The following is a 23757-nucleotide window of genomic DNA, read 5'->3' as shown; positions in this document are numbered from 1 at the left end:
CAAACACCATGTACCGGATTGCTCTAGTTTCAGTTTGGTGACCTCCAATATCACACACAAATAACTAAGGTAGAAAAGGTGATTCTGCTCAAAGGTAGTCCTGATAACAAAGACTAATAACAATAAAGACAAATTGAATCTTTTACGTATTCGAGAAAAAAAAGACACCGATAACAAAGCTGCGTGAGATTATAATGTCATAAGACTCTAGTTTATTTTGTCTCCTAAGTCCTGACAAAACTAACAATGCATATATAGCATTGTCAATTTTATTACTCTGCTCAAATTCTTTAGCTTTATGTTTTTCTCTATTTTTGTGATTCCGCTCTACTTTTGAATTCTTTGTTACAGCGAGGATCTTAGAATTTTTATCATTTAGAACTCTATCTTTGGTTATCTTTTTTAGTTTAGCCAATTCTCTAATCAAAAAGAGTTCTTTCTGATTGCAGGTCATTCACACAACATGGAGGTATTATATTCTTCAGGTATTTTATTTAACTTTTGTTCATAATATTGAATCTTGCTCTCCAAAATTTCCATTATAAACTGACAATCTCTCCTATATGACAACATATAGTAAATCCCTTAAATCATATTTTTATAACAAGGTTCTGATACCACAGTTACAAACGTTCACAAACTAACAAACTCACAGCGCAAATTCACAACACTATTTAAATTCAGTGGTCACTATTCAAATCCATGGCAATACTCAAAATGCTCGCTGCTATTCAAAATAGGAATATAAATAGTGCACGAGCACTCTCCTAAGAGGGTTGAGTGGCCCAGGCACCCAAATTTCAAGGCAACTATTCAAGCACTATTTGGAGCACTTGGTGGGTGGATGGGGGATGGTGGATGCAGGATGCGTGAGTGAATAATATGCGCGTGATTAGTGATTTTGTGTATGCGGATTATATTACGCAAGATATTTTGCAGGCTGGTGAGACTAGCATCTCAGTCGGTCGTGCGACGATGCTCGTGACCGTCCTACTTGGTACTCATTGTATGCCTCGCTGGCTCGCTTTAGAACCAGGCTAACCCGATCTTCTCCCTCGCTATCCCAAGCCACGCACACACAGGACAATATCTTAGTATTTTTTCCATATTTCTCTTTATCTATCTATTGATCTATGACTGCTTCAAATAATACATAAATTTCTGGTGTGTTCCCTTTGTATATAACATATATGGTTCTTCGCTCTATATTGAGAGTTGATTGTTTTGGTTGTATTATTCCATAAATCATATGGAAATATTTAGCGAGGCTATTTAGTATTGCTAGCATATAACCTTTGTCTTTTCTCTTATTGTTATATTGAACTAGAAATTGTCTAGAATGCATTCTTGTATTTCATCTAGAACAATATGGTCTCGGGGCTTAAATTTATGCGTATTTGGTGGAAAAATTCTTAACTTATTTTTATCTCCAAAACTAAAACATTATTATCTTTACCTTTTATATGCTCAAATATTACTTTATAACCATTTCCTGTAATAATATCATCTAATAAAACCCATCTCCTAGTTGAACTTAATCAATAGTAAGAAAAGTTTAACTAGGTGATGGGTTTTATTTGAAGATATTATTACAGGAAATGGTTATAAAGTAATATTTGAGCATATAAAAGGTAAAGATAATACTTTGTCTGATATATTTTCACGACTATTTTGCAGGAACGATGAGAGGAATAAGGCCTAGTGCCGGTGAAAGTTTCGGTTTTGAAGCTGAAAATAGGTTAAGATTTTTTCTACCAAATACATATAAATTCAAGCGTCGAGACCATATTGTTCTAGATGAAATACAAGAATGCATTCTAGATAATTTCTGGTTTCAATATAACAATAAGAGACAAGACAAAGGTTATATGCTAGCAATAATAAATAGCCTAGTTGAATATTTCCATATGATTAATGGAATAATACAACCAAAACAATCACATGACAATATAGAGCGAAGACCCATATATGTTATATACAAAGGGAAGACACCTGGAATTTATGTATCATTTGAAGCCGTCATAGCTCAACAGATAGATAAAGAGAAAGATGGAGAAGTATTATGAAAAAATACATAGATATTGATCAAGCCCTGGTATATGCAAGGAGTATTATAGGATTAAATTATTTTCTAGAGCTAGCAGCAAAAGAATATATTCAAAAATATAAAAAGACAAAGGAATTGAAGATAAATCTGCCGGGAGTAAATATACAAGAAGACGAACCTTCAAAGATACCGACATATAAAGATGTGAAGAAAGAGATAGAATCATTGAATGAAGAAACTATTGAGAAAAAGTTAAAAGAAAGACTTGAATCAATAATTCCCCAAAGGAAGAAAGATATAAAACAAGTCATGCAAGAAGTAAGACATAAAATAGAGGAAAATTTTGAATCTATAAACAAAGATTATGAAGAAAATATAAAGAAAGATTATGAATCAAAAATGGATGTACCGATATCTGGCGATGATATGTTGGATATTCGTGGCCATGGGCAAGAACCAGAATATTAGAATCAAATATTATGAAAAAATAAAATAAATATATCTAGTTATACAAGAATTATATTCTCGGTGTTGACAAGGTGTTATCAACATTTCGGCTGTGGCAGAGTACTACATGCCCAGAATATTTGTGAATACTACATGTCAGAATATTTGGATTGATGTTTTTGCATTCGGGCGTGGAAGACCATACCAAGGAACATCCAGGACACGTGAATACTGTGCGCGACAAAGGAGAACACAAAAGGAATATACAACTGCTCTACTATAGCCAGGACAACCGCAACACTGTTTAGTTGTCCAGGCAACAATGAAGGAAAATAATTGAAGACACTCCAAAAAGCTCCTCATCGGCTTTAAAAGAAAAAGCCGGACGAATACATTCGACATGAAGAAACACACACCGGCAGAGGCACGAAGCCACACGAGAGCCTGAGACTTCCACCACCTCTCCACTTAATTAGTAGCCACTCCACTCCACTACCCCTATAATATAGAATAAAGTAGTTCTAGTATTTCATCCTGTGCTTGTAAGGTAATCTCTAAGGTTTGTGCAAAGTGCTTGGAGTTTCCTGAAAGATAAAGCCGTATGTAAGCTTATTCTATGGAAATGAATTAAGTTGTCCTATGATGATCCCTGCCTTCCTTTAACCTTGTTCATATGGAGCGATGTCTCTATGCTAGGGACCCTAGAGGAGAAACATTTGCGTGTGATCTTCTCGTGTTAGCCCTAGTATGGTATTTGTAGATAGCCCTATGTGTCCACAGAAGTGTTCTTTTCGGGTGGAACTACCTGGGGAGATGATATGTAGAGCTCGAGTCCTATGTGTGTGTGGCCAGGGATAGCGAGGAGGAAAATTGGGTTGGGCTGGTTCTGAAGCGAGCCAGGAAAGCATACAGTGAGTACCGAGTAGGACGGACACAAAAGCTTTGTCACATGATCGGCTAAAACTTTGGTCACGCCAGCCTACAGAAGATCTTGTGGAATATAATCCGCATACACATAATCACTAATCACACGCGCATATTATTCACGCACGCATCCTACATCCTCCACCACCCACCAAGTGCTCCAGATAGTGATTTGATAGTTGCCTTGAGATTTGGGTGCCTGAGCCACTCAACCGTCTCAGGAGAGTGCTCGTGCTCTATTTATATTTCTATTTTGAATAGTAGCAAGTATTTTAAATAGGGCCACAAATTTGAATTGTGACCGTCGAATTTGAATAGCGATATGAATAGTAAATCCAAATTTGTAGCGCAAATTCAAAATTTTTAATTTTAAATTTTGAGCACTATTCATAGCACTATTCATATTCGGTGTTCACTATTCAAAGTCGTGACACTATTTAAAATACTTGCTACTATTCAAAATAGGAATATAAATAGAGCATGAGCACTCTCCTGAGAGGGTTGAGCAGCTCAGGCACCCAAATTTCAAGGAAAGTATTCAAACACTATTTGGAGCACTTGGTGGGTGGATTGTGGATGCAGGATGCGTTTGTGAATAATATGAACGTGATTAGTGATTATGTGTATGCGAATTATATTCCACATGATCTTTTGCAAACTAGCAAGACCAACGTTTTAGCCGTCCGTGCGATGATCCTCATGATAGTCCTACTCGGTATTCACCGTATGACTCACTGGCTAGTTTCAGAACCAGGCTATGTCGATCTTCTCCCTCGCTATCCCTAGCCACGCACACACAGGAATCAGGCTCTATCGTCTCCGAGACAGTTCCACTTGAGGGGAACATTTCTCTACGCACACAGGGCTCTCTACAAATGCTGCTACCAGGGCTAACACGAGAACATCACACACATAGATTTCTCCTCTAGGGTCCCTAGCATAGAGACGTCGCCTCATATGAACAAGCTTAAAGGAAGGCAGAGATCATCATAGGATATAGCTTAATTCATTTGCACAGAACAAGCTTGCTTACATATGGCTTTCCCTTTCACTTAACCCTAAGCACTTAGCACAAACCTTATGGATTACCTTGCAAGCGTGAGATGAAACATTAGAACTCCTTTATTCTATATTACATGGGTAGTGGAATGGAGTGGCTACAAAGTAAGTGGAGTGGTGGTGGAGGTCTTCAGGCTCTCTTGTGCACCTTCGTGCCTCTGCCGGTGTGTGTTTCTTCATGGTGAATGCATGCTCCCGGCTTCCCCTTTTATAGCCGTTAAGGAGCTTTCTAGAGTATCTTCAATTATTTGCCTTCACTGTTGCCTGGACACCTAGATGGTGCTGCGGTTTTCAAAATTGGTCCTGGTTGCAGTAGAGGTGTTGTATATTCCTTTTGCTCTGTCCTCTGTTGTGCGTTGTCTTCACATGTCTGTCTAGATGTTCCTTGGTATGGTTGGGTCAGCCTGGTTCTGAAGCGAGCCAGCAAGGCATGCGGTGAGTACCGAGTAGGACTGTCACAAGCATCGTCGCACGACCGGCTGAAATGTTGGTCTCGCTAGCCTGCAAAAGATCCTATGGAATATAATCCGCATACACATAATCACTAATCACGCGCATATTATTCATGCACGCATCCTGCATCCACCATCCACCCACCAAGTGCTCCAAATAGTGCTTGAATAGTTGCCTTGAAATTTGGGTGCCCGAGCCACTCAACTCTCTCATGAGAGTGCTCATGCAATATTCATGCTCCTATTTTGAATAGTAGCAAGTATTTTGAATAGTACCATGAATTTGAATAGTGTCCACCTAATTTCAACATGAAAAGTGGGACCTTGAGGATACTTTGGAAAACAAGAAAAAGATATGGGCCATCGCTAATGAGTGCTACAAAGGATGGTGCTCAACATTTAGTGCAACTTACAGGGCTTACGACACTTATGATGAGAGAATGAGACATAAGCCCGAAGACCTGCACATTGTTGAATGGCACTATCTAGTGTTGTATTTCGGCACTGAGGAATTCCAGGTTTGATGCCATTTACTATTTTTCTTACCAATTGCACTTGCAGAGATAAATGTTTTCTTCGGAGCACTATTTTTTTTAATACAAACATAACATGCAGAAACTTAGCAACAAGAATTCTCAAAACCGTTCGCTTGCCCAAACAAAGCATATGACGGGATCAAAGCCTTTCGCTCAGTGCAGCTATGAACTGGTAATGACTTGAGGAGCACTATCAATGTTTTCTTACTTGATGAAATATTTATTTGTTTCATTCTTGCCAAAATTAGAGAGACCCACAAACCGGTGAAGAGCCAAATGATGTTGATCTTTGAGCGAAACTGCACACTAAGGGAGGGAAATGGACAAACGATGCATCTAAGGCTGTCTTTGTGCGTATATAATTGTTTCTACAACCCTTACTAAATGATTCATAGTCTTTGTTTCCAGTTTTTGTTTAACAAAGTTTGCATGTCTTCTTTGTGTTAGGAAACTGCTTGCAGCAAAATTGCAGAGATGGAAACAGAGTCACCAGATAGCTTTATTCCTTCAGTAGAGAGAAACCTTATTTTCTGGGAAGCATACAAGCAAACTACTAGATCTAAATCATCCAAGGTTCATGGTAATGGGTATTTGGCAAGGTATCCAAGTAGGAGGCAGCTAATGACTGAACGTTTCGAGGACCAGGCCCGTTCTGAAATGGCATCCCATATGGAAACTGAAGAGCTGAAGGCTACGCTCGAGAAGGTACAAGAACAACTTCAAAGCCAAGTTGCTGAAAGGGAAGCCAAGAAGGAGGAACATAGGCGTCAGATGGAAGAATTGCAGAAAGCAAGGGAGGCTGATAAAGAACAACTTAGGCAAGAGTTTATGTCAGTGCTGGCAGCACAAAGGCAAGGACCATCACCGCAGGTAATAGTATTGTAACATTTGAACTTGCGTATTTATCTAGTTAGTATGTTTGTTTTTTGATAGTTTTTTTGTTGTATTCACTTGACAGTCATCAACATAATATGCTTGCTCAAACTGAACATAAGAAGATTAATCAATTAAGTGCTCATGTACGGGAGCTAAGTAGTAGTAATAAAAAAATTTAAATGCAGGTTAACCAAGCTGCCATCGAAACAGCAGCCAACGAAACAGCAGCCAATGAAACAGCAGGGAATGAAACACCCTCAATTGTTTGTGAACCAATCTTGACTGAAAGAGAAGAAACAACACAAGAGAATGAAGCACCTCCTCTTGTTTTTGCTCTGGTTCCTAAAAGGCGATTGAGTAAACGTACTGTTAGTGAGGCCCTTCCTAAGAATAGGTGGATAGAGGACTTACAGGGAGAAATTGGTGCGGCTGCTCTATCTCAGTATATCCATCTCTGGGATCTTTTATCTAGGGTGGAGCTGAATGAGAGCATCCCTGACAGACATTTATGGAGGCTTTCCTCTTCAGGCCAGTACACAGCAAAGAGCGCCTACACTGCCCTGTTTTATGGAGCCATCTCTTTTGAACCCTTTGAGAGAACTTGGAAAACTTGGGCGCCCCCAAAATGCAGATTTTTTATGTGGTTAGTGGCCCATAACAGGTGCTGGACTACAGACAGGTTAGCAAATAGGGGCCTCCCTCATCCAGAGATGTGTGTCCTGTGTGACCAGCTTGAGGAAGATCTTCATCACCTTCTTGTAGGCTGTGTTTTTTTCAAGAATATTTTGGTTCTCCTTCCTCTCTCATTTTGGTGCTGCAACCCTTGCTCCAACACCTGCTGATCAGAATTTTGATGATTGGTGGAGAAAGATTGATGGTGCTGTTCAAGGTGATCTAAGAAGGGGTCTGAATTCTCTGGTCATCCTAGGAGCCTGGAGCATTTGGCGGCACAGAAATGACCGTGTTTTCAATGGAGCAGTCCCAAATGTTAACTCGGTCCTGTACCTGGCCAAGGAGGAGGCTGGTTGGTGGAGTGTGGCAGGGGCTAAGGGGATTTCCCTAATCTCTGCCCGAACTTCAACTTAGGTATCTGCGGGGGGGGGGGGGGGGGGGGGGGGTTCGTGGTCGTCCTTGTAACTCTTTTCCGGTGATTTAGCTTCTATGGTCTAGTGGGTGTGTGTGGGTGTTTGTGGGTTTTAGTCTCTGTAAGACTATTTCTTTTCTTCTACTAATATAATGATACGCAGCTCTCCTGCGTGTTCGAAAAAAAAGAGAATGAAGCACCATTAGATCAGGTTATTTCGGATTGAAAATTGATTACAGCCATCATGAATTAGTGCACGGTATGAGAGTCCTAATATTTTTCATGTAATTTTTTGAGTTGCAGAATAACCTACAAGTGAAGCAGAAAGGACAACTCGCAGCTTCGACACCTGCAGGTAACATTGTGTGCACCACTAGATGCAGTCTTAACCGAAATCAATCACAAAACAAAGAAGGGAATGGTACACCGAATTTTATTACTTCAAAACATTTGTCTGATGCTGTGGCAAAGAGACGATCAGCCAAAAAGAATTGAATGTAAGCTTTGTTTTTCCTATGATGTTCACATTGTCCTTCTAGTCATGTGATTTGCAATGTCTCTTTACTGAATAGCCTATGGTAAAATTGTCAATGTTCTTTTATTTCAGGACGACTATAGAGTTTCAGTGTTGGGATAGTCCAAATTAGGAACATGTAAGGTAAAATTCCATCCTATGCTTCTCGATAACTTTTTGATATGTGCTTTGCTTGTCATCATCTTTGTTTTTGAATGACTGAGCACTATGCTGTTGAGCTAAGATGTGCCTTGTAAAATAGTACCAATGGTTCTGGATAACTTGTGCCCTTTTATTTTCTTTGTTTGTGAACATCATTAGTTCTTAGTCATTGTGACTATGTTATTGTTGTGAACACCTGACCTGCACCTGCTTCTTATTATGTGCTTAAATTTTGGCATATCTCATCTGACCTGCACTAGGATGGGAGACACCATTGGATGGTTCTAATGCTTTAAGCACTAGATTCATGATAAATAGAAATTGACAAGCTCTTATTGAGGAATTCTAAACTAGCATGTACTTTATCTCTTGTTTATATCTTTGCTATTTATTTATTGTGGATGATATCAACTAGTAGCTGCAGAGATGATGAAGGTTAATCTCTATAGGAGATAAGGTTTTGTTGATTTGGAAACTGTTTAGCAAGCAGCAACATTATTAAGACGGGATTGTTTGGCTGCAGCTAAATAGCGACTGCAATAGCCATCTGCTGCTGCTGCTACAGTGTCTGCTGAGGAGGCAGCTGTATTAATGATGAGAATTTTAATCCCTCATGTCAGGGAATAATTTCTCCATATCTTCACAAGACAAAAATGTTGCACTTCTTCTACTGAATGGGAACATGCAAATATCTTGATTTATAATTATCGGTTCTCATCAATATAATGCAACTCATACTACTATGACCTATAAATTTGCCCTTATAAAGTAACATGGCTGAGATTCAAAGTTAAAATTACTGGCCTCTCATCGATCTAATGCAACTCATACTACTATGACCTGTAAATTACTAGGCTCTCATTGATATAATGCAACTCATACACTAAGCTCAGTAGGTTCTGAATCATGCATACATATATGCTTTGCCTGAATATATATAATAATAATAATACTACCAGGTGCTTTGTATGTCCATTTCATCCTTAATAGGCTTTAGCTATTGCTTCTACTATGTATTGACTAGAACAGGTTGTACTTTAATTGCAAACTTTTAGCTACTCAAATGCGACTTTGAGTAGCTAAAAATTTGTAGCCTTGCATCTTTTGCTAATTAAGTCTATTGATATTTGCGTCCAGGTGCAGGCTATGCAAGTGAGGCAGCGGGGAGTGTCAGGTGCAGGCTAAGGCGCTCATTGAGTGAGGCAAAGGCTACGCAAAACGCAAGTGACGAAGCTAGAGTTTGAGTGGAGCATACAAGTGATGGGATCGACTGCAGTGGTTGTAGCACCCGGTTTTTAAAACAAAACCAGATACACACCATATGTGAGCCTAGGAAATCAAATCTCACATATAGCTACAAATAAAGGTAATATCAAAAGACAATGCTTAATATATAATGTACTTAGTATAAAGGATATAACCTTAGACAACAAACAGCGGAAAGACAATTCCGATCTTTAGGTGAAGACTCCAATTCCACAGGGACAACTAATTGGTTGATCACAAACCTAATTCCTCTAAACTCTAGCAATCTGGTACCCATCCAAGATTTTTCTAAATAATTGAAAAGTAAAGCAAGCGTAAGTACATATCGTACTCAACAAATATAATATGGGGTTCACGAGGCTCAAAAGGTTGACACTAGTTTTACTGCGATTAGCTTTTAATAAGTCATGATTTTAGCAATTGAGTAGCAACAAGTTTATCACAAGCCTATGTAAACACATGATCAGGTAAACATGAATAATGAATAGCACAAACAATAATCATTAGTGAGCATCTTCATCATCCGTATCATCAGTGTTCATCATCTATTCCATAAGGGTTCCAAGGCCGCTCGTGACCATGAGCATGGCTGGTATACCAGTTTTACACTCTGCAGAGGCTGTACACTTTCACTGAGTCGTGATTTACCCTTTCATCCAAGGCGGCCAACCTCTTGACCCACTACTAAGGAAGGTCGGCAGGGTTCACTATGAAGCCTTTCAAAGGTTCGTCTAACAAGTTAGGGCCATTAGATTCACTCGGCAAACAGATGTAGAGCCCCTCTTCCCGATGGCACAATGACGCGTAGCCTATACACAAGGGGACAAAGGTCATACTATATCTGATTTGGCAAGCCATTCTTATGCCAATAAAGGTAACCTCTAACAAGCTAGAAAAGATCCTCATACTGAGCTAAAGCCAGAGCCATGTAGCCCTCACAGCTATACTGTAAGTTCTGAATGATCACTTACAGATAAGTTCTTAGAGAGAGAAATCTAAAGTACCATAAAATAGCTCAATACTCTAGTCCCCTTGTTCCATGTTGCTAAAAAACATCTTTTAGTGTTTCTTGCATATTACATTAGTCAAGTTACAAGATCATGGTCTTTAGTTGAGCACTAGCATCATACTACCCAATGCAATACCCCATAGGTGACAAGGTACGAGATAACAAAGTACTAGAAAATCCTTAGTGGTAGTAAAGATAAACACATGCAGTATGAATTAGATGATTAAAGGTGTATATGACAACAAGGAAGATCTCATACTATACTTGTCTTAAAACTCAGATCCTTCTTCTACTGAATTGTAACCTCCAAAAGACTTCATCTGGATCACCAACTTCTTCTATTTCATCAACGTACTTCACACCGACTGGACATTATCTTTTTTTCTCGAATGCGCAGGAGAACTGCGCATCAATATATTAAGAAGAAAAAAGGAGGGGGAAAAGAGCCCCAAAAAACTGTTACAAAAACACAGAAACAAAAAACTGTTACAGAAAAAAGGGTCTGCAACCCACCCTAAGAACCCAAACTACGTTGTGTCTCTAGAGAACTATAAGGCAGGACAAAAAAACCACCGGACCCAAAAAGAGCTAGGAGGTAGGAGCCAGGGCAAGGAGATAAGAAACTCCTCGAGCCCCTGCTGCTGACCACTGCTGAGCTTCTTCCTTAAAAGCTGAGAGGACCCTAGCTAGGTTAGGAGTTCCACCATCAAAAACACAATGATTTCGATGCTTCCAAATTAACCAAGCTCCCAAAATAATAATGGAATTGAACCCCTTCTTCACTTGACCGGAAAGCCTGCTGCAAGCACCCTCCCACCAGTCCACAAAAATCAAATCAACCATTTGTGGAGCCACATCTTGTAGTCCAAAAGATTGCAGAATGTTGTACCATGTTTGCCGGGCGAAGACACAAGAGATCAGAAGATGGTCTATTGTTTCACCAGCCTGATCACAGAGTGGACACTGCGTTGGGTGATCAAGACCTCGACGTGCTAGTCTGTCAGCTGTCCAACATCTATTGTGAGCTACTGTCCACATGAAGAACTTGCACTTCCCTGGGGCCCAGCTCTTCCAGATCAACTCCCAAGGACTGAAATGAGTGGCTCCAATGAACAAGGCCTCATAAGCCGATTTATTAGAATACATACCGGAAGCTGAAAGTTTCTAGATATGTGTATCTTCCACCTCAGGATGCAGTACCACATTTAACAAAAGCCCCCAAAGGTGAAGGTATTCAATCAGAACAGACACACTTAAAGCACCTCTTATATCAGAAACCCATTTCCCCTCGTGATAGCATCGTAAACTGATCTTTTCCTTGCTCTGGTTGCTATAGCGCTAAACAAATGTGGCATGGCCTGTTCTAAGCTCTGACCAAGCAACCATCTATCTATCCAAAAACAAGTATTTTTTCCATTGCCTACTACTGTCTCAACAGCCATAGCAAAGAAGGCTTGGACTTGAGAATGAGCTTGGATGGGGAAAAAAACCCAGGCTTTGTCAGGTTCTGTTTTCTGCAGCCATAACCATCGGAGTTTTAAAGCCCATCCCAAGTTTTGAAGATTAGAAATACCAAGACCTCCCAGATTCAGAGATCTAGTGACCTTTGGCCAGGCTAGCAAACAGTGCCCCCCCTGACATCTCTTCTTCCTTTCCATAGGAAACCCCTTCTTATCTTATCAATTGCCTTCAAAGCCCATGAGGGTAGATCAAGTGCCATGATGATGTAGATCAACATTGAGGTGAGAACAAACTGAACCAAGACCACTCTTCCAGCTTTCGTAAGCAAATCAGCTTTCCAGCTTGGTAGTCGATCTGTAATTTTCTTGATGATGGGCTGAACCTGTTCTTTGGATAGTTTATGAGGAGAAAGGGGGACCCCTAGGTATTTACAAGGGAAGTCGGAAAGCTGACAAGGTAGGGTTTCCTACAGGACTGCTCTGTCATCCACATTACACCTTATAGGGAGAACACTACTTTTCTGAAGGTTTGTTGTAAGGCCGGATGCATTTCCAAAAAGTTGCAAGATATCCAAGGTTATTTCAATGTCACTGGTTGTTGGACTCAAGAAGAACACCACATCATCTGCATACAAGGAAATCCTATGCTCCAATGCCCTTCTGGCAAGTGGCTGCAACAAATTCTCATCTGCAGCTTTCTTCACCAAGTAGTATAGCACATCCATGACCAAAATGAAAAGCATCGGTGACAATGGATCCCCTTGCCTTAGACCACGCTGGTGTTGTATCCTTTCCCCTAGAGAACCATTCAATAGCACTTGAGTGGATGAAGTGGCAAGCAAGCCGCTGATAATATCACACCAAACTGATCCAAAACCCAAACGTCTCATAACTTCTAATAGAAAAGGCCATGACACCGAATCAAACGCCTTATTGATATCCAATTTTAAGAGGATACGAGCTTGTTTCTGTTGGTGCAAGAATTTTGTAGTATGGTGAACCAACATGAAGTTGTCTAGAATGAAACGACCCTTGATGAATGCACTTTGATTAGTGGAGACCAACTGATTCAGAGAAGCAGCAAGCCTGTTAGCTAGGATTTTTGTTATGAGCTTGGCAAAAGAGTGCACCAAGCTGATAGGTCTGTACTCCTTGATGCTTATAGCGTCCTCTTTCTTTGGCAGCAGGGTGATGAAGGCTGAATTGAGTAACTCAAAATTAGCAAACTTTCTGCTCCAAACAGCTGAAATAGCAGCCATTATATCCAATTTGATGATCGGCCAGCAAACCTTATAGAACTTCCCTGTGAAGCCGTCAGGGCCAGGGGCCTTGTCTGACGGTAGGGAATTGATTGTTTTCCAGACCTCCTCAACAGAAAAAGGAGCTTCCAATTCACTAAGATCAAGGTTTGGCATGTCTAGTTCTGTCAAGTTAACTGTCACATCCGTGTCAATGCTCCTTCCCAAAAGGTTGCTGTAGAAAGCAAAAATATTATGCTCTTTGTCTTCGTGCTTGGTGAGAACTACCCCATCATCACTTATAAGTTTACTAATAAAGTTTTTCCTCTTTCGGTGGCGAGCATGTGCATGAAACAAAGCTGTATTGGCATCGCCCTCACTGAGCCAACTGATGCGAGATCTACTTCTTGCAATGGTGCGCTTCCATGCATTCATACACAAAGCAAACAATAGATCTAAATTAGAACAATACACCAAACATAATAAACAATAGGTAAAAAGGTTTTAAAGATGTTCTACACGTTGTTATGAACACACAGACGCAAAAAGCACGCTAATCGGAGCTACGGTGTAAAAGATACAACTACCGAAAGATTTACTTTATACGTGGAAAAGAAAACTATAGGCTTCATTCATTTTAACTATATAAATTCTATATATAAGATATTTTATAAATAATATAAATTGAATTAAGTCAAATTTAGATTTGAATTATAAAACTAAAGTAAAATAAATCATATTTTATTTATAAAATCCAGTTGCATAATTATTGTTCAAATTAGAGTTTAAACCATAAAATTCCAAAAATAGTGACATGATAAACATTGTTACTAACATGTAGATCTCGTTGCAATGAATCTAGCGCAACTTGAACAGGTCAAAGCAGAGCTAAAACGTAGAAGATATGAATAAAACAGGATTTCCTTTAAAATAATAGATTAAATCTAACCTCAAATTTTAAAAGTTGAAAACATATCTAACAGTAGTATGAACATGTAGATTATGGAATTATGAACCTAACGCAAGTTGAACGGGTTAAATCAGAGTTAAAACGGAGAAGATATGACCTACTGAAGGTAATGCCAATTTTGTAAATATTTGGAAACCAATTTCGTATTAAAACCTGAATTAAAATAGTCCTGTGGATCGGGCATTGTTTTTTTAAAAACTGCAGGGGCTGAAACGGAGAATCTAGGGGCATATGTTGAATTATTTTCAATAGAGGGTGGACTACGGGTTAATTTCGCAAAACACTAGGGTCTTTTTGGCAAAAGTGCGGCGGCTGTCGACGCTGACCCGGTCAGAGGATGATGTGGCGAAGTAGGATTGGCCGGAGATGGTGCGCCGGATGGTGGACCGGAGTTGTGGACCTAGTCTACACTGCGCTCATGGACCGGTTATGAAGGGGTATGTGGGGTTCTAATCTAAGCAGTTCATTTAAGATCGAACGGTTGAGGACGGTTGGGGAGGTGGGGGTCACTGGCGGCTCTAGCAGACGACGGCGCCATGGCCGGGAGCTCTGCTCCTCGCCGGGGTTTGTCCAGGTGACAATTTCGGGCATCATAGGCCAAAGTGAAAACACATAGAGAGAGAGAGAGGAGCATGACAAACTCACCTAGGGTCTTCTCGATCGTCGAAGGGGCTGCTGGGGTGGAGACCGAAGGTGGTGGGAGAACATGAACTCGGCAAGATCCTAAGCGGGCGGCGGTGGCAGCAGCTAAGGCTCAAGGCGGCGCTAGGGTTGGTAGAGGGGAGTGGTGCACCTAGGGCTCGGTTTTATAGGGCCTAGGCGTGGTGCACACACCAAGACAGGGGCACGGCGGCGGGGCGGGTGCGGACTCAGCGACGGAGTCCGATGCGGGGATGAGCTAGAGGAGGATGATGACTGACTCGTGGGCCTAGGGTGGCAATGAGTGAGAGAGCGTGGCTCGGCTGGTGGTGAGAGAGGTAGGGTGCGAGCGCGATGTCTGGCTGGGCCGGCCTGGATGGCTTGCTGGGCTGCACGAGAGAATAGGAAGGAGGCGGCCCACGCGAGAGAATGATGAGGGGAGTGGCCTACGCCAAAAACAGAGAGAGGGAGAAAGTGGGCTGTAGCCGGCTGGGCCTTCGGGAGAGGAAGAGCTGGGCCGGATCCAAGGAAAGGAATAAATAAAAATCTTTTTTTTTTCTATTTCCCTAAACACATTTTCAAATCCAATTTCAATTCAAATTCTTTTACAATTTGATCAAACCCAATCACCATAAAATAAACATGCAGCAGCATGTATGCACAAACATGTTGCTACCTTATGATGAGTTTTAATTTAATGAAAATTTTTATTTTCCTATATTTCATGAGCACAAAATACAAAATTAAATCAATTTATATATTTTTTCGAAGAGAGCAAATTTTAGGGTGTTATAGTGGTGTGTAGGCATCTTATATGTTTTGGCTTAGGAACAAATGTGTTGGATATCTTTGTTTCAATAATGTGTGTAGCATGAGTTTGAATTTGGATTGTTTAAGTCTAGATGTGAACAAATTAAACAAGTTAATATTTTGGTTTGATGGCTTTATTCAAATGCTTTGTTGATGTCTATTGAGTTTCTAATTTATTAATGGTGCTGCAATATTGTCTGGTGGCACCAAAGCAAAATTGTTGTGAAAGTGGCTATTGGCAGCAACATTTTCTGTGGCAATATATCATATAGCAACGAACAATCAGCGTAGCAATAGCGATTGTACCTTATAGCAACGACAATGCAAACGTAGCAATTGCACTAGTTGCCACCACTTCTTGGTGTTGCCACATAGGTCTTGTTGCCACACTCGTTATGTGATGCAATAGAGGGGCACCTTATAGCAACCAAACCTTGGACGTGGCAATTGCACATGTTGCCACCACCTCTTGGTGTTGCCACACTCATTATGCGATGCAATAGAGGGGCACCTTATAGCAACCAAACCTTGGGCGTGGCAATTGCATATGTTGCCACCACTTCTTGGTGTTGCAACATAACCCTTGTTGCCACACGCATTATGCGTGGCAATACATTGTCTTGCAACACATGTTCGTCGTTACTAGTGCACCATTTGCTACGACATGGGCAAATTGCCATTGCAAGGTCCAGCAACGCCTAAGGCATTGCATTAGTTGTTGTTGCCACACCTACAACCGTAACAAAACCTTATGTTGCAGTGCCTAGGTGTTGCAAATCCAAAATGCATTTTGCAACGCTTCCCAGAAAAGCGTTGTCCAAAGCTTTACCCACGCAAGCGCCTGCAACGCCTCCCAACGAAAAAAAGTGTTGCTATTTCTGCTATTGCAACTATTTTGGGCCTATTGCAATACTTTTCGAGCGTTGAAACAGGGTCAAAATTTAGTAGTGTGTGCAGACAACTGTTAAGAAACACACTTGGTTATCTGTAAAATATCAGATCAGTATGGTCGCTCCATTCAGAGTCCCTATAGGTCCATGCTGCAGTTTGAGATGAGTAGATCTCCACAACTGCGCACACAACATCAACATCCACATATTCAATCACATAGAAGTGTGAGGAGGCTGTCAGATCAAACCCCAAGTGAGCCTCACCAACAACATGGCCAATATCATGAGTGCTAGGTGACATAATTTTAAACTTCTGGGTCATTGGATTACAGATGACATAGCGGTATCCATCAGCCCTAAGGCACCAGCATAGGAAGAGGCCTCTGCAGTAATATAAGATATCTACATTGTCAATGTTGAAGGGCAAGAATTCCAATAAAGGGGCGTACACCAGGGACGCTGGTGAAGTGTCGATTGTTGTCCTTACTGTCATAGAAGAAGCCGGCCACAGTCTAGGGCAGATTCTTATGGTTGTTGGAGTCCAAGATGAGGTTTCTCTAGAAGCGACAAACACATTTGTAGCAGAACAAGGAGCGGGTGGGGAGGCAGCGGAGGATCTCGAAAGCGACATCCTCTGTGAGGATGGCTAGTGCGTTCCTCTTGTTGGGGACCTCCTCGTGAACCAGATCACGCGGCATTTCTTGATGCAGAAGATGATGAAGACCATGAGACCTACATTAATGATGGAGTTGTTTGCACCAGCTACAACCGTGGGGCAAGACCAGGATGATGATTTCTTTGTTTAAGTCATTTTTATGAATATTTGTTGCTTTTGTGTGGACCTGGATGAAGATCTCTTTGATCAAGTCGTTTTTATGAATATTTGTTGCTTTTTGTGTGGACCTGGATGAAGATTTCTTTGATTAAGTCATTGTTTTCATGAATAAATATTTGATTTATGTGTACAAGACATCATTTATGATCATATATCTTGTCTCGTTCTTGGGATAGAAAACAACAGAACAGACTGGTACGTTGCACATCCTTTAGTATGTACTCTGCTGATGATCATGGCCGGTGCCGATAAAAGTTAGCACATTATGTATTGTCTTCTCTGTACAATCGAACATAACTCAGTAGTCCAGCGGTAAGTGTGCCTTTGCTTAAGCACTATGTCCTGGGTTCAAACCCAGCATTGTGCATTTTGAAGAATTTCTTTTTGTTAATTTTTATTCTACTTTTCCAAAATCCTATCTTACTTTTGCCTTTCGCTACTTAGCATACTATTTTTTGCTGTTTTTTTTTCTACTACTACTACTCCTCACACTACGACTAGCTACTAGTATTACTACTACCCCAAGGGCGGATCCAGAGGGTTAGCATTGTTGTCACCTCACAGCAATAACTTATGTAAATTCAATGGAAAATTATTATGCAAACTAGAGAAAATAACACCCGTGTCTATCATAACTATGCTAATGACATCAATGATTCTTAATTCTTTATCCACCCCTGCTACTACTACTAGCTTCCACTACTATACTACCACACTCATATGCTACTATGAAGATGGTTTTTACATAACCTACGCAGCCGGGGCAAAGTCAGCATTATATCAACATTGTGTAATAGGATAAGTAAACTAACATCACTGAGAACTCACTTGAAAGGCCCAGTGGTTTATGTGCCATCGCTTGATCCTAGGGTCCTGGGTTCGAACCTGGTAAAAGGCGCTGGGTTTTTGTTAACCGTTGTTATTTTTTGCAACTTTTCCGAAATAGATTCTTAATTGTTCCTTTTTGATACTTTTGAAACCCTTTTTTGTTTTTTACAGTTTTTTCTCCGCTATGAAACTTATTTTAAGCTTTTCACAACTACTATACCTACTACGACTACGATGATGATGACAACTACTACTACTCGCCATACTCATATAGCTATACTCTTATGCTTAGATTACAATAGCTATACTCTTATAGCTATACTGCTGGCCATACTCATATAGCTACTACAATGATGACCCCCCCCCACCACTACTACTACTTGCCATACTCATATAGCTATACTCTTATGCTTAGAATAGCTATTCTACTTGTCATACTCATATAGCTACTATGGCTACAACGACGACAACAACTATTGCTGCTGCTGCTGCTCTTATACTCTTATAGCCTACTAACTTATCATTTGTGAGTGAGGATAACTTATTAAGTGTTAATTGTAGTCGGTGCATCAATATAGTACTCGACTATATAAATCCGCTCTAGAGGTGGATATCGACCCCAGCTCGGCTCGGTCCAGCTCGAGCTAGCTTAGGGACTCGTTAAGCCAACGGAGCTGGAGTGCTGGTTCGGCTCGGTTTGTTCGCCACCTCGAGCTGGCTCATTATCTCTAATGACGTAAAATACGAGCTCGGCTCGTTAGAAAAATACTCCAAGCCGAGTCAAGTCGAGCTGAATTGGACACGCGTCGAGCAAGCTATTGAGCTTTGAGTTTTTCGTCCTGCCTTAATCAGCCTTGATCCGATCCATTTTCATCCCTATCAACTCTATAGTCCATTGTAGGCGAGTGGGCAACAACGGAGACGGAGCGGCAACCCGCGTCGATGACGCCGACCCCAGTGTACACGACGCCGACGCCAGCACCAACGCGCGGGGGGCGGCCGCCAGCATCCACGACGATGAGGCACGGGGCCACGGCAGCACTTTTCCGCGCGGGTACAACGCCGACCCCTGCTTCTTCGAACGACCATGACGGAGAGGACGGTGTTAGATTAATTTGGGCCAGGCCCATTATTTATTCTAATTAATCAAATAAACTTCAAAGGCCCACAATTATTGTTAAGTGGAAAAGTGATTAGTACCATATGGGAAATTCACTAAAAAGGTTATCAACTTAAATAGTGAGTCTTAGGACTCTCACATAGACAAGTAGAGAGGGAGAACCGGGAGGCCACCCGCCCGCCCGCGCGCGCGCGCGACGCGCCGGGCCGGGCCGGGCCGTGGCCGTGGGCCGTGGCCTGGTCCAACCACCCTGTCCAGGTTCATTCCCCCGACAGGGCCTAACGGACAGATGGGAATTGCGCGACTATAATGAGGGGAGGGCGCCCCTGTTCCAGGTGTGCGAGACCCGACTCTTCCTCTTCCTCCTCTCCGCAACATCTGAGCGCTGAGCTGTTCGTCTGCATCTCCGACCGGAGTTCCCTGCGCGCATAGGGAGCTTCGGTAAGTTTTTGGGGAGCGCCGGCTTCCCGGTGCGACTGCTGCCCCGTCTGCAGTTTCCTATTCGGGGGCTTCTGCTTCCTGACGGGAGAGTCTCGTTCTACTGCTCCGACGCCGCACCTGCACGAGTTTCCCGTGCTACTGCTGCGACACCACACCTGCAGGAGCTTCCCGTGCCACTGCTCCGACACCGCACCTGCAGGAGCTTCCCGTGCTACTGCTGCGACACCGCACCTGTAGGAGCTTCCCGTGCCACTGCCCCGACACCGCACCTGCAGGAGTCTCCCGGCGTGACCTCCTCTGCAACATGGTGGACACGAGGAGGACTGGTGGCCGCACCAACACCAACGACGGAGAAGATGGTGGCTCACTGTCCGCAGGTACCGGCAGTCCCACCCTAGGGTATAAATCTAATCCCACTGTGCGCTATTATTCATATGCTATTCTGTTAGTGTTTTTAGCGCACTTGGTTGCTGCACTGTTAAATACTATCTGCAGTAGTGGTGCTGTTACAGTATTGTTAGTGGTATTGTTACTATTGTTTAAGTCGTATTTATGGATTAATATAAGTCGTAAATTGACCAAATGTTCAACAATCAAAAAACTTGATAGGTCATTTTTCGGCTGCTAGTTTTGCTGTGTCACTAAAACCACCACCATTGAAAGATGATGGATCCAACTATAAAGTGTGGCGTGTCCGCTCCAAGCTGTGGTTCACTAGTATGCGTTGTGAGCACGTGATCAAGGGAAAGCGCATTGAACCTCCTTTCTCTCACGAGGAGGAGATTAAGTTCAATGAGGCAGATAACTTGTTCAAGGGGGGTCTCATCAGCATATTAGCTGAAACCATGGTGCAAGTGTACATGGATATGGACACTGGCAAGGACATGTGGGATGCACTTGAGGCCAAGTTCGGTGTTGCCGATGCTAGCACTGAATTGTACATCATGGAGAAGTTCTATGACTACAAGATGGTCGATGACCGATCTATAGTAGAGCAGGCTCATGAGATACAGATGCTGGCAAAGGAACTCTAGAACAATGAGTGTGAGTTGCCTGACAAGTTTGTGGCCGGCGATATCATCGCTAAGCTGCCACCTACTTGGTCAAGCTTTGCCACTACTCTAAAGCACAGGAGGCAAGTGTTCAGCGTGACTGATCTCATTGCTACTCTTGGTGTGGAGGAGAATGCTAGGGCAAAGGACACTCATGGCAAGAAAGCGCATGAGGAAAGTTCTAGCGCCAATCTGGTGCAAAAGAAGAACTTTCATGCCGCACAGAGGAAGAAGAAAAACAGGCCTGCAGTCAAGCCTAAAGCTGCAACTTTTAAGAAGAAGGGCAAGAAAAAAGAAAAGGGCCTTTGCTTTGTCTGCGGTGCATCTGACCATTGGGCAAAAGAGTGCCCTGACCGCAAGGACAAGCAGAAGAAGTCCGCAAACATGGTTGTTAGCGAATCTGGAGGATCTGGGTACGGTAATCATCTACCTACAGTTTTTTTAGTTTGTCTCTCGCCTGAGTGGTGGGTTGACACGGGTGCTAACATTCATGTTTGTTCTGATGTTTCTTTGTTTTCTTCTTATCAGGAACAAAGAGGTTGCTCCTTGCTGATGGGAAATGGTACGCATGCTGCTGTACTTGGTGTTGGTACGATCAATCTGAAGTTTACTTCGGGAAAGATCGTGCAGCTAAAGAACGTGCAGCATGTCCCCTCCATCAAGAAGAATCTCGTTAGTGGATCTCTATTATGTAGAGATGGCTTTAGACTTGTATTTGAGTCCAATAAATGTGTTGTATCCAAGTATGGAACCTTTGTTGGAAAAGGCTATGAAAGCGGAGGCTTGTTCCGCTTCTCTTTGATGGATTCTTGTGATAAAATTGTGAACCATATGAGAAATGATAATGAGTCTAATGTTTGGCATTCCTGACTCTGTCACATCAATGTTGGTTGTATGACACGCTTAGCTAGTTTAAAATTAATCCCTAAAATCTATCTGGTCAAAGGGTCTAAGTGCCATGCTTGTGTTCAAGCGAAGCAACCTCGCAAGCCTCACAAGGCTGTGAAAGAGGCGAGAAATTTGGCACCGCTAGATCTCATTCATTCTGATCTGTGCGAGATGAATGGTGTATTGACCAAAGGAGGAAAGAAATATTTCATGACTCTTATTGATGATAGCACTAGATTTTGCTATGTGTACTTGCTAAAAACAAAGGATGAAGCAATGCATTATCTTAAAATCTATAAAGCTGAAGTAGAGAACCAATTGGAAAGAAAAATCAAACGGCTAAGGTCTGACCGTGGGGGAGAATACTTTTCACATGAGTTTGATTCATTCTGCGAGGAAAATGGAATTATTCATGAGAGGACGCCTCCATACTCCCCCAATCCAATGGGATTGCCGAATGAAAGAATCGCACTCTAACTGATTTGGTTAACGCCATGTTAGACACTACGGGACTTTCCAATGAATGGTGGGGTGAGGCTATATTGACGGCATGTCATGTCCTGAATAGAGTTCCTACAAAGAATAAAGAAGTAACACCATTTGAGGAATGGGAAAAGAAAAGGTTGACTCTCTCATACCTACGCACTTGGGGATGCTTGGCCAAGGTGAATGTGCCAATCATCAAAAAGCGCAAACTTGGACCAAAAACTGTAGATTGTGTGTTCCTCGGTTACGCTTTACACAGCGTCAGCTATAGATTCCTAGTTGTAAGCTCTGGAGTACCTGACATGCGTGTTGGTGCAGTGATTGAGTCCAGAGATGCTACATTCTTTGAGAATGAATTTCCTATGAGAGGAAATGAACCTAGCACATCTAGTCAAAACCTGTTGATTCCCCCGTGGCGCCAACAGAACATCTTGAACAAACATGTGTTGAGAATCCAGAGGAGGATAATAGTGGAGCTACTCGAAAGAGTAAGAGACAGAGGACTGTAAAGTCTTTTGGTGATGATTTCACTACATACCTCGTGGATGACACTCCAAGCACCATTGCTGAAGCATTTTCCTCTCCCAACACTGACTACTGGAAGGAAGCAGTGCGAAGTGAGATGGATTCAATTATGACCAATGGAACTTGGGAGATTGTTGATCGTCCTTACGGGTGCAAGCTTGTAGGATGTAAATGGGTGTTCAAGAAAAAGCTTAGGCCTGATGGTACGATTGAAAAGTACAAGGCAAGGCTTGTGGCTAAGGGTTATACCCAGAAAGAAGGCAAGGACTTCTTTGATACTTATTCACCAGTGGCCCGATTGACCACAATCTGAGTACTGCTTGCCCTGGCTGCGTCTCATGGTCTTTTCGTTCATCAGATGGATGTTAAGACGGCTTTCCTAAATGGGGAGCTAGATGAGGAGATCTACATGGATCAGCCTGATGGCTTCGTAGTAGAAGGTCAAGAAGGAAAGGTGTGTAAATTATTGAAGTCTTTGTATGGCCTAAAACAAGCACCTAAGCAATGGCATGAAAAGTTTGATAAAACTATGACATCTGCTGGTTTTGTTGCGAATGAAGCTGACAAATGTGTGTACTACCGCTATGGTGGGGGAGAAGGAGTAATCCTGTGCTTGTATGTGGATGACATACTAATCTTTGGGACAAGCCTCAATGTGATTGAGGAAGTCAAGGACTTTCTGTCAAAGAGCTTTGACATAAAGGATTTGGGAGTGGCTGATGTGATACTAAACATCAAACTTCTAAGGGGAGAAAATGGTGGGGTAACACTTGTACAAACTCACTATGTGGAAAAGGTACTGAGTCGCTTTGGTTATAGTGACTGCAAGCCCGTGTCCACTCCCTATGATCCAAGTGTGATCCTGAGAAAGAACCGAAGAATAATGAGGGATCAGTTGAGATACTCCCAAATCATCGGCTCGCTAATGTACTTGGCTAGTGCAACGAGGCCTGACATCTCATTTGCTGTGAGCAAATTAAGCCGGTTTGTTTCAAATCCGGGAGATGATCACTGGCGTGCTCTTGAAAGAATATTGCGCTATCTAAAGGGAACGTCGAGCTTTGGCATTCACTATACGGGGTACCCAAAGGTACTCGAGGGCTATTGTGATGCAAATTGGATATCTAATGCTGATGAGTTAAAAGCCACAAGTGGATATACATTCACACTTGGAGGTGGCGCTGTTTCCTGGAAGTCTT

General features: G+C 42.0%; 1 pseudogene; it reads left to right on the top strand.

The window, feature by feature from the left end:
- Positions 1-4753: 4753 nt before the first annotated feature.
- LOC136510575 (uncharacterized) lies at positions 4754-7920 on the top strand (annotated as a pseudogene).
- Positions 7921-23757: the final 15837 nt, after the last annotated feature.

Source organism: Miscanthus floridulus, chromosome 16, assembly GCF_019320115.1.
Source record: "Miscanthus floridulus cultivar M001 chromosome 16, ASM1932011v1, whole genome shotgun sequence".
Classification (NCBI taxonomy): Eukaryota; Viridiplantae; Streptophyta; class Magnoliopsida; order Poales; family Poaceae; genus Miscanthus; species Miscanthus floridulus.
This window is presented reverse-complemented; position numbering and strand designations above follow the sequence as displayed.